This window comes from Oncorhynchus mykiss, chromosome 17, assembly GCF_057628025.1.
Source record: "Oncorhynchus mykiss isolate SJ-2025 chromosome 17, ASM5762802v1, whole genome shotgun sequence".
Taxonomy (NCBI): Eukaryota; Metazoa; Chordata; class Actinopteri; order Salmoniformes; family Salmonidae; genus Oncorhynchus; species Oncorhynchus mykiss.
Window position 1 is genome coordinate 31696840 of NC_143038.1, and position 9835 is coordinate 31706674.

At 40.2% G+C, this 9835-nt stretch overlaps 1 long non-coding RNA gene across 1 annotated transcript; it reads right to left on the reverse strand.

Annotated features, from left to right (window-relative positions):
* Positions 1-7466: 7466 nt before the first annotated feature.
* LOC118940471 (uncharacterized) lies at positions 7467-9523 on the reverse strand. The gene is made up of 2 exons (XR_005036993.2): positions 9476-9523; positions 7467-8848 (listed from the first exon to the last, which is right to left on the reverse strand). It is a non-coding gene; the product is annotated as an uncharacterized LOC118940471 (long non-coding RNA).
* Between the last annotated feature and the right edge of the window lie 312 nt (positions 9524-9835).

Sequence of the window (9835 nt, forward strand, 5' to 3'; positions counted from 1 at the left end):
TTTATAGAACCATTAACAAGGGTTCTATATAAAACCAAAAAAGGTTGAAAAAATAGCGGAGCCGTTTTTCATGCTATATAGAACCGTTCTTTGTAGAACCTTAGGAAAGGGTTCTTTATAGCACCATAAATGTTCCATTTAGAACCCCATGAGCATGGTTCTTTATAGAACCTTCAAAAAAAGAGTTCAATATAGCACCAAAAAGGTATCTGCTATGGTTACAAGCCAAATAACCCTAATTTGGCACTAGAACCATTTTTTTTGTGTGTGTAGCCTAACATGCTGACTAGACCGGGTGTGCGCATGCTCTGTGTGCGCCATCATGCTCATGTTGATTTTGTCCATCCACACCAGACGTGATCAGGACATGCAGGTTCAAATATCAAACAAACTCTGAACCAACTATATTAATTTGGGGACAGGTCGAAAAGCATTAAATATTCATGGCAATTTAGCTAGCTAGCTTGCTGCTGCTAGTTAATTTCTCCTGGGATATAAACATTGGGTTGTTATTTTACCTGAAATGCACAAGGTCCTCTACTCCGACAATTAATCCACAGATAAAAGGGTAAACTTCTAGTAATCTCTCCTCCTTCGGTCATCTGCTTCTTCTTTGGACTTTATATGGTGGTTGGCAACCAACTTTAAAGTGCATTACCACCACCAACTGGACTGAAGTGTGGACATCAGTTCATCTTTCATTATAAATTGGGTGGATCGAGCCCTGAATGCTGATTGGCTGACAGCTGTGGTATATTAGACCGTATACCACGGGTATGACAGAACATACATTTTTACTTCTCTAATTACGTCCGTAACCCATTTATAATAGCAAAAAGGCACCTATGGGATTTGTGATATATGGCCAATATACCATGGCTACGGGCTGTGTCCAGGCACTCCGTGTTGCGTCATGCATAAGAACACCCCTTAGCCGTGGTATATTGGCCATATACCACACCACCTCGGGCCTTATTGCTTAAATCACCCACGTGGGTATATGCTCCTAAAAATCAATGAGGAGATGGGTGAGGCGGTTCTTGCAGCGCTTCAAGCATCACAAATAGAACCAAGTAATATTTTAGTGTCTGGCTTTGCAGACGCTCATTGACAAGCAAGCAGTTCGGACGCAATGATTGAATAACATGTATGTGTACATTTATTTTGTAACTCGAGCGGTGTGGTCAGCACATAATGACTCGGTCACACTGAAAGTGCTGTTGCAATTTGGTACACCAGAAGTACATTAATTTCCAATGGAACGCTATGTTTGTCTTGCAGCATTCTGTTGCAGATTCAGTTGCAGTGCGTTCTGTGTGGTGCCTACCTTGTATTTATCAAACATATGCGTCAAACTGTATGCGTAGCCGGCTCGACAGAAATGGTAGCAGAAGGTGAATGTTGAACTTCTGTTACAAACATATTCAGATGATGCTGCATACTATTTTGCGCAATAAATCTATCAGTGGATCAAGGCATAAGAGCCTATTAGACTACCTTTTCATGGCATGACCCCTAAAAATATATATTTTTTGCTAATTCAGCATTGTTTGATTGTGCACCCCAATGTTTGTTAAAAAGCATTAGCATATTTTAATATTCAATTTCTTAGTTATTTCGTGTTCAGCTTTCTTATTCGTGTTACCTTGGGCTTTGTCTTGTCTTGATGCAATACAATGCTTCACAGAAGGGGATAGAGGCTCTATCAGCGTGCATCGGAGGTTACTGCAGGTCAGCAGAAGAGAACGGGATCATTAACAAGAGCATATTCATATGCCCCCCCCACACAAATTTCTGGCCACTGACTTCTGCTATTCCACAGGCGATTGAGCACAGCTAAGCCTATCACTCTCAACCCGACTGATAATTATGCTCCTTTGTGGTGAGAAACTGGCTCATAGTATGTTGCTATTCAAAGAGACAAATGGAACACTAAGATTATTTTACGGACCTCTTTAGTTTGCATGTTGAATTTGAAGTCGCATTGCACTATTCTATACTGAACAAAAATAGAAATGCAACATGCAACAATTTCAACGATTTTACTGAGTTACAGTTCATATAAGGAAATCAGTCAATTTAAATAAATTCATTAGGCCCTAATCTATGGATTTCACATGACTGGGCAGGGGCGCAGCCATGGGTGGGCCTGGAAGGGCATAGGCCCACTCACTTGGGAGCCAGGCCCAACCACTGGGGAGCCAGGCCCAACCAATCAGAGAATGTCCCCACAAAAGGGCTTTATTACAGACAGAAATATTCTTCAGTTTCGTCAGCTGCCCGAGTGGCTGGTTTCAGACGATTCCGCAGGTGAAGAAGCCGGGAAATGGAAGTCCTGGGCTGGCGTGGTTACACATGGTCTGTGGTTGTGAGGTCGGCTGGACGGACTGCCAAATTCTCTAAAACGACGTTGAAAGCGGCTTATGGTAGAGAAATGAACATTTAGTCATCTGGTAACAGCTCTGGTGGACATTCCTGCAGTCAACATGCCAATTGTACGCTCCCTCAAAATGTGTGTAGCATTGTGTTGTGTGACATCACTGCACATTTCAACCACTCCACAAATTTCTTGTTAACAAACTATAGTTTTGGCAAGTCCTACTTTGTTCAAGACACAAGTAATTTTTCCAACAATTGTTTACAGACAGATTATTTCACTTATAATTCACTGTATCACAATTCTAGTGGGTCAGAAGTTAACATACACTAAGTTGACTGTGCCTTTACACAGCTTGGAAAATTGCAGAAAATGATGTCATGGCTTTAGAAGCTTCTGGTAGGCTAACTGACATAATTTGAGTCAATTGGAGGTGTACCTGTGGATGTATTTCAAGGACTACCTTCAAACTCAGTGCCTCTTTGCTTGACATCATGGGAAAATCAAAAGAAATCATCCAAGACCTCTGAAATTGTTTTTTTAGACCTCCACAAGTCTGTTTCATCCTTGGGAGCAATTTCCAAACGCCTGAAGGTACCATCTGTACAAACAATAGTACGCAAGTATAAACACCATGGGACCACGCAGCCGTCATACCGCTCAGGAAGTAGACATGTTCTGTCTCCTAGAGATGAACATACTTTAGTGCGAAAAGTGCAACAGCAGAACAACAGCAAAGGACCTTGTGAAGATGCTGGAGGAAACAGGTACAAAAGTATCTATATCCACAGTAAAACGAGTCCTATATCGACATAACCTGAAAGGCCACTCTAGGGTTTGCAACTGCTCATGGGGACAAAGATCGTACTTTTTGGTGATGTCCTCTGGTCTGATGAAACAAAAATAGAACTGTTTGGTCATAATGACCATCGTTATGTTTGGAGGAAAAAGGGGGAGGCTTGCAAGCCGAAGAACACCATCCCAACTGTGAAACACGGGGGTGGCAGCATCATGTTGTCTGTGTGCTTTGCTGCAAGAGGAACTGGTGCACTTCACAAATTAGATGGCATCATGAGGGAGGAACATTATGTGGATATATTGAAGCAACATCTCAAGACATCAGGACAACGACCACAAGCATACTTCCAAAGTTGTGGCAAAATGGCTTAAGAACAACAAAGTCCAAAGTCCTTAAGTCAATTGGAGTTGCCATCTCAAAGCCCTGACCTCAATCCTATAGAAAATTTGTGAGCAGAACTGAAAAAGTGTATGCGAGCAAGGAGGCCTACAAACAACAGGACAACAGGAGGAATAGGCCAAAATTCACTCAACTTATTGTGGGAAGCTTGTGGAAGGCAACCCATAACGTTTGACCCAAGTTAAACAATTTAAAGGCAATGCTACCAAATACTAATTGAGTGTATGTAAACTTCTGACCCACTGGGAATTTGATGAAAGAAAGAAAAACTGAAATAAATAATTCTCTCTACTATTATTCTGACATTTCACATTCTTAAAATAAAGTGGTGATCCTAACTGACCTAAGAAAGGGAAATTTTACTTGGATTAAATGTCAGTAATTGTGAAAAACTGAGTTTAAATGTATTTGGCTAAGGTGTGTGTAAACTTCCGACTTCAACTGTATCCTATATATCGAGGCCTGGTGACCTAAATTAAATTTATTTGGGTTTGAAATTAGATAGCCTACTACTATTTTTGCAAACTCAAATAAGAAGCCTGTGACAGTACTTACTTGCCTGCGGAAATCCGGTGCAGAAACATTCTGGACAGTGCCAAGATTAGGGCGAACTCCAGTAAAAGCTTGCCAATTCAGCACCACGTCCATTGAACAGTGCGGCGCCCCTGGCAGGCCGCTCATGCAATGGTTGGGTCTGTGGTTGCAGGAAGGCCTGCTAATAAGACATCCTGCCATGCTTTTACTATTGTTCTCGTTCCTCTTTCCCCTGAAAATTTGAATTGTGAATTTATTGGAAATAAATAAGCTAGAATGTTATTATTGCAATACTGTTCTTAGACTCTTGTTAGGCCCATCCCGTTACTAAACATTAATTCACACATAATTGCATAGGCCTAGGTCTAAACAAAAATCTGCTCAAGTTTTATTTTTCTAATGTCCCGTTAACATCTTGACTTATTTCATTATGCCGTATTTCATTACGCTGTAAGTCATCTTCATGCAATCTCGTTCCGCTACTGGACGGAGAGCATAGGGAGCATTTCACAACGCAAGACAAGATGGAGGAGAGTCAAATATTTTTATAACTAAACCAAGATAGACCATTGCATGTCATTTCCAATTGGAGCAAATTAATCATAGTGGGCAGAAAAGCAAGGAAACTTTGGCAAAGGGTAAAGTCTACAAAACGTAGTCCACTCTGTTTGTTATAGATTCTAGTTTTGGAAACAGAAAACTGTATTGAGATCAAATGTTTCATTGATGAGAAAATGTGCAGAATGTCGGACAAAATCTATCTCGCTCCATCTTCTCCCACCGCCAGCCACTGGGATTATGCTCATCAGTCACCATATTTGGTAGTGAGTGGAAACGGCAACCAGATACTTCACATTTATACATCCGGTGAAATATCTGGCTAATTGTTCGATCTGTGGCTGTCATGTCCGCTCCAGCTCCCCCCTCTGGCGCTCAAGGCCGCCAGGCTGCTCATCATTACGCACACCTGTCACCATCATTACGTGTGTTAGCGCTTCACCGGACTCACCTGGACTCCATGATGTCATAGATTGCCTCCCCTGTATCTGTCACTTCCTCAGTTTTTTCCTCGTCTCTGCATTGATGCTGTTTTGTTAATTTTGTCCAGACGCTGTTTTTGCTTTGTTTCATGTCTATTTATTATTAAATCTTGACTCTGTACTTTCCTCCCGTCTCCCAGCGTCTGTCGGCTCAAGACCGTTACAGTGGCCTAGTCTCTCGTCAGGGATTGCATTTATTTTGGGAGATTGTAAAAGGTGACCTTTTCATTTAAGACAGGGGAAACATATTGTTTCAGTTGATAATAAAACATGTTTTGTTCAGTTAGGCTACTTTTTCCTCAACTTGTTTCTATAACTTTCTAGCAAGTTAAACTAGCTTACAGAGCCGCTAGCTAAAAGCTAGGCTATACTGTAGCTAGCAACCTCCACTCTACCAAACAATTATCATCAAAAACAAAACAAAAGTCATTACCAACACAATAAACTAAAACAGGAGGCAACATTCATAAAGTTATAAAATTATTTTTGAACATACTATTAAAATAGTACTCATTTACAATGGCGATTTTAGCATGTAAATCTTGGTGCGACAATCTCAACAAAAACATTTTTAGAGGCATGCCAGCAAAGCCACTACACAACACATTAATTGCACTATAATGGTGACAATCGGTGCCCACAAACTGTTAGGGTCTACATAAACCTGTCCCAACAGCAGAGCTTTATTTTCAGCACCATGGAGTGAATCCTTACCACTGCTACATCTGGATATCAGCAGAGCCTTGTCTGGCAGCAAAACAGTTCATTCTGACTCATTTACTGCCTTTTAAAAAAACATAGCTGATATGGCTGACTTGCTTAAACAAATGTGGTTTCTACTGACAATTGAAATGTACAAACAATGTCATAAGGGGATGACAAATGGATAAGAAGCAATCCATAATTTTATTTCAGACAGTAATGAGCGAGCTAGGATGGACGTAGTCAATATAACTATTTGTTAAGCACTTTTGAAATGTCATTACTTTTCTCTAAAACATGCTATAGGCTACATGTGCACCACCAAGTCAGAACAATAGGCTAAGGGACCAAAGGGGGAAAGGGACCAAATTGTTAGGGGGAGTCACATGGGCTACTAACAGCTTACGATACAACATACATTTAGTATTACTTTCTTAGCTAGAGTATAGATATCTCCCTGGCATATTACATAAGTAACTCAGCAGCATAAAATATATGTTTGGACTCACCTTGTTGTGATGTGATCACATGAACAGGAAGGTGGCGTGGTGGTCCTTCGTGGGCTAATTTTAGACTTGAACTATGCACCCACTCCACTGAATAGCAGGCTAGTGATTACTTTGCAAAACTTGCAGTTAGCCACTGATTCCTTCCAAACCACTCATTGTTGAATTTGCGATTTCCAACTTGTTGTGCAATGTTTATGTTTATGTCCAATGGCCGATGAGCACCGATACGTTTTATCTTTAATTTCTCTTTATAATTCCTCTTCATAATTTTATATGTGGCCAATGCCCTTGTGCCTTCATGGATGGGCACTTCTAATGTAACTCTATGGCAGCACCCAAGGGGCTTGAATTTTTCGAGCTCTACCTGTATATTTTGCGGTGATGTAGTGTTCCCATGAAACACTACAAGTTACGTCACCGATTGAAACGCTATTTAGCGCGCACCACCGCTAACTAGCTAGCTATTTCACATCCGTTACATAAACACTGTTATAGTGTGTCGTTTCCTCTTTAAAAGCTTCAAAATATTATAATAGTGTTTAGAATCCTGTCTAGCACAGAATTAGTTCCATTCTCTTTTGGTGTTGTTTCCTCTTTAAAGTTTTTAAATACTATAACAGTGTTTAGAATCCTGTCTTAGCACAGAATTAGTTCCCTTCTTTTTTGTTGTCATATCCTCTCTTTAAAGCTTCTAAATACTATAACAATGTTTAGAATCCTATCTAGCACAGAATGAGTTCCCTTCTCTTTTGGTGTCGTTTCCTCTTTAAAGCTTCTAAATACTATGTGTTCAGAATCCTGTCTAGCACAGAATTAGTTCCCTTCTCTTTTGGTGTCGTTTCCTTTCTTTACAAGCTGAAAAACACTATTTTGGTGTTTCGAATCCTGTGTAGTGCAGAATTAGATCCCTTCTTCTGGAGTTTCAAAATACTGTAAATGAGAGTCGCTCTTATTGTGTTCCCTGCTCTTGTATGGGGTGCTGATAAACCTCTCATTGGTAATTCCAAAAGGTCAAAGTATTATGCTCAAACAAAGAACACGAGAAAGGATTGTTTGGTGAAAATATACTTTTGTAAGTTTGTCCAGAGTAATATTTCATGAGTACATTGAAGCTTTAAATTCTTTATTTTCTTTGCATTTTATAAAATGACAACAAAACCTTAACAGGTCATTCACATTTGTAGATTGATTAAGACACTTCCAAGATCTGAAACATATTTAGCGTATTCGTATTCTCAGGATTGGGTGTTGTTGTACAGTAAATTGCAGGTTCAATGCTTGATTGGGGAAAGTACAGGACCTTCTCAGCGTCGGGCAGCATCGGAGCGTATGGGCATTTCCCTTACAAGGCAAAAGGCGACGTGGAATGGCTCCACTCTAATGTAATTGGAGTCCTGAATAAGGGCTACCTCTAAAGCCCAATTTCCAATTAGGGCCAAATTCGAGTTGGGTCGAGTGACGCCATTACTATACAACCACCAAGGTTGTTATATATATATATTTTACAACCACCAAGTTCATTACTGCTGGATACTGACAACATTTAGATAGCTCTTCTGGGCTTGTTGCTGTTAGCTAGTTGATGGACAAGCAGGACTGCAGTAGTCAGACATGACACAAATTACCACCATAGCTGGATTCTTCATTCATTTTTGCACTACACAATAAACGCGTATGAGACCAGTCAGACCTCAAATGCTAGCTATCTAACGTTAGCTAGCAAATCAGAGTTGAAAAAACTAACAGGCGAACTAAGCAGGAATTTTAGCTGGCCTGGTCGCATTGAAAGCTAGCTAACTAGCTACATTTTATCAAGCCTGTCGTCTGGTTTGCTTGGTTAGCTAGCTAGCTAATAGCCAATGTCAAGGTAGGAATTAAGCTAGCTAGCTAGCCTGTAATGCTAGCGACGACGCTAACCAGCTAGCTAACGTCAGCAAGCTAAATGAATGGCTCGGAGTCTGACTGGCACTGACAGCAGTATAGAGTAAAGTTAAATGCAGCATGGTGAGGGCGAATTAAATTCTTCAACATTCTGCTAGCTAGCAACATCAGCGAAGCCAACTGCAGTCACATATTGGCTATCTAGCAACATGACATAATTTCTCATTTCTGGAGGCAGTGGAAACGCAATTTGAGCTAGCCCACCAATGCCAGCCCAACCTGGGTTGACTTCAAAGTGCCAATAGAAAGAGGCTTAAGTGTACGACAATATACATGTAAAGAATGAGGGGTATAGATAGGGCTGGTGAAAGATGACCATCTACGGTGGGATTCTGGTTAGAGACGATAGGCAGAGATGTAGTTATGACTCTTTACACATGTACAAACTACATCTCTGACCTGAGTATTTATATTCAGATGGTACATGTTGCAATGGATTGAATCACAGTACAGTTGAGCTAGATGAGAAAACTGACATTTCAGCCGGCATTAGTCTGATCCTTGTCTTGATTGGCTTTGGTTAGAATTGACCCATATTCATGATTTTCTGCGTGGAGACAGAGAAATAGTATCACAATACATCATTACTTATTAACTGTTATAATATTAATAAATCGATATATGAATACACAATTATTACACATATCATTATCAATAAGCAAAATCCAAATATGTGAATAAAGCTACGCAAATATAGCAACAAGATAACATTACATTTTAAAGTAGGGTATAATGTGGCATGAAAGGCGAAACCTAGAGCAGATTAGCAGTGGCTATTCACTGTAGCAGCATGTGGGGCAAGCATAAAAAATTGATGAAGCTCATAAAGCTAGTAGGCAAACAAGCCAGCAGTATTAACTAAAACGGATGCAATTTGCATTTAAAAAAAAACATGCACAAACGGTGCAAACAACAACGTGTCAATTGACAACTACATTTAGTGTACAGAAAACTGATCAATTAATCAAAATGGCTGCTTGGCTTGGACTTATTACACTATTGACTTAAACCTGACTTGACAGCTTGATTTGAACCATCAGCGTCCGAAATGCTACACAAAACACATGTTCATGTTGAGTGAATTCCTTTTCTGTTTCCTTCTTCAATGTGAAAATATTTTGTACTCAAGTTTTCATTGATGCACACTTTCTTGTATTGTTTTGGAAAGTTTCACCTGAGCGTTTGGTGTGCTCTCGCCTGTCTGAGTTTGCGAAGGACCCAAAGAGAGGAGAGGCACACACAAACTTGCCTGTTTTTACACTAGACCAAAGAATAATCACTCCTGCTATGAATGCCTTCTCTCCACCTCCATGCCCCAGACTGGGGGAATTCTGATCAGTATGGCAGCACAATGTTTGAAATTCACATTTGACCTTTAATCTAAACATGTGTCTTCTGATATGGGGAACCAGAGTTTAACTCAATGTGATTTACAAGTTCCTTACAAGTCGTGTGGATATATGCTTGAGTGGGTTTAATCCCCACTTCCGCATATCTCACCTTCACTCCTGTTTCTAATCTGTCTAAATAAAGT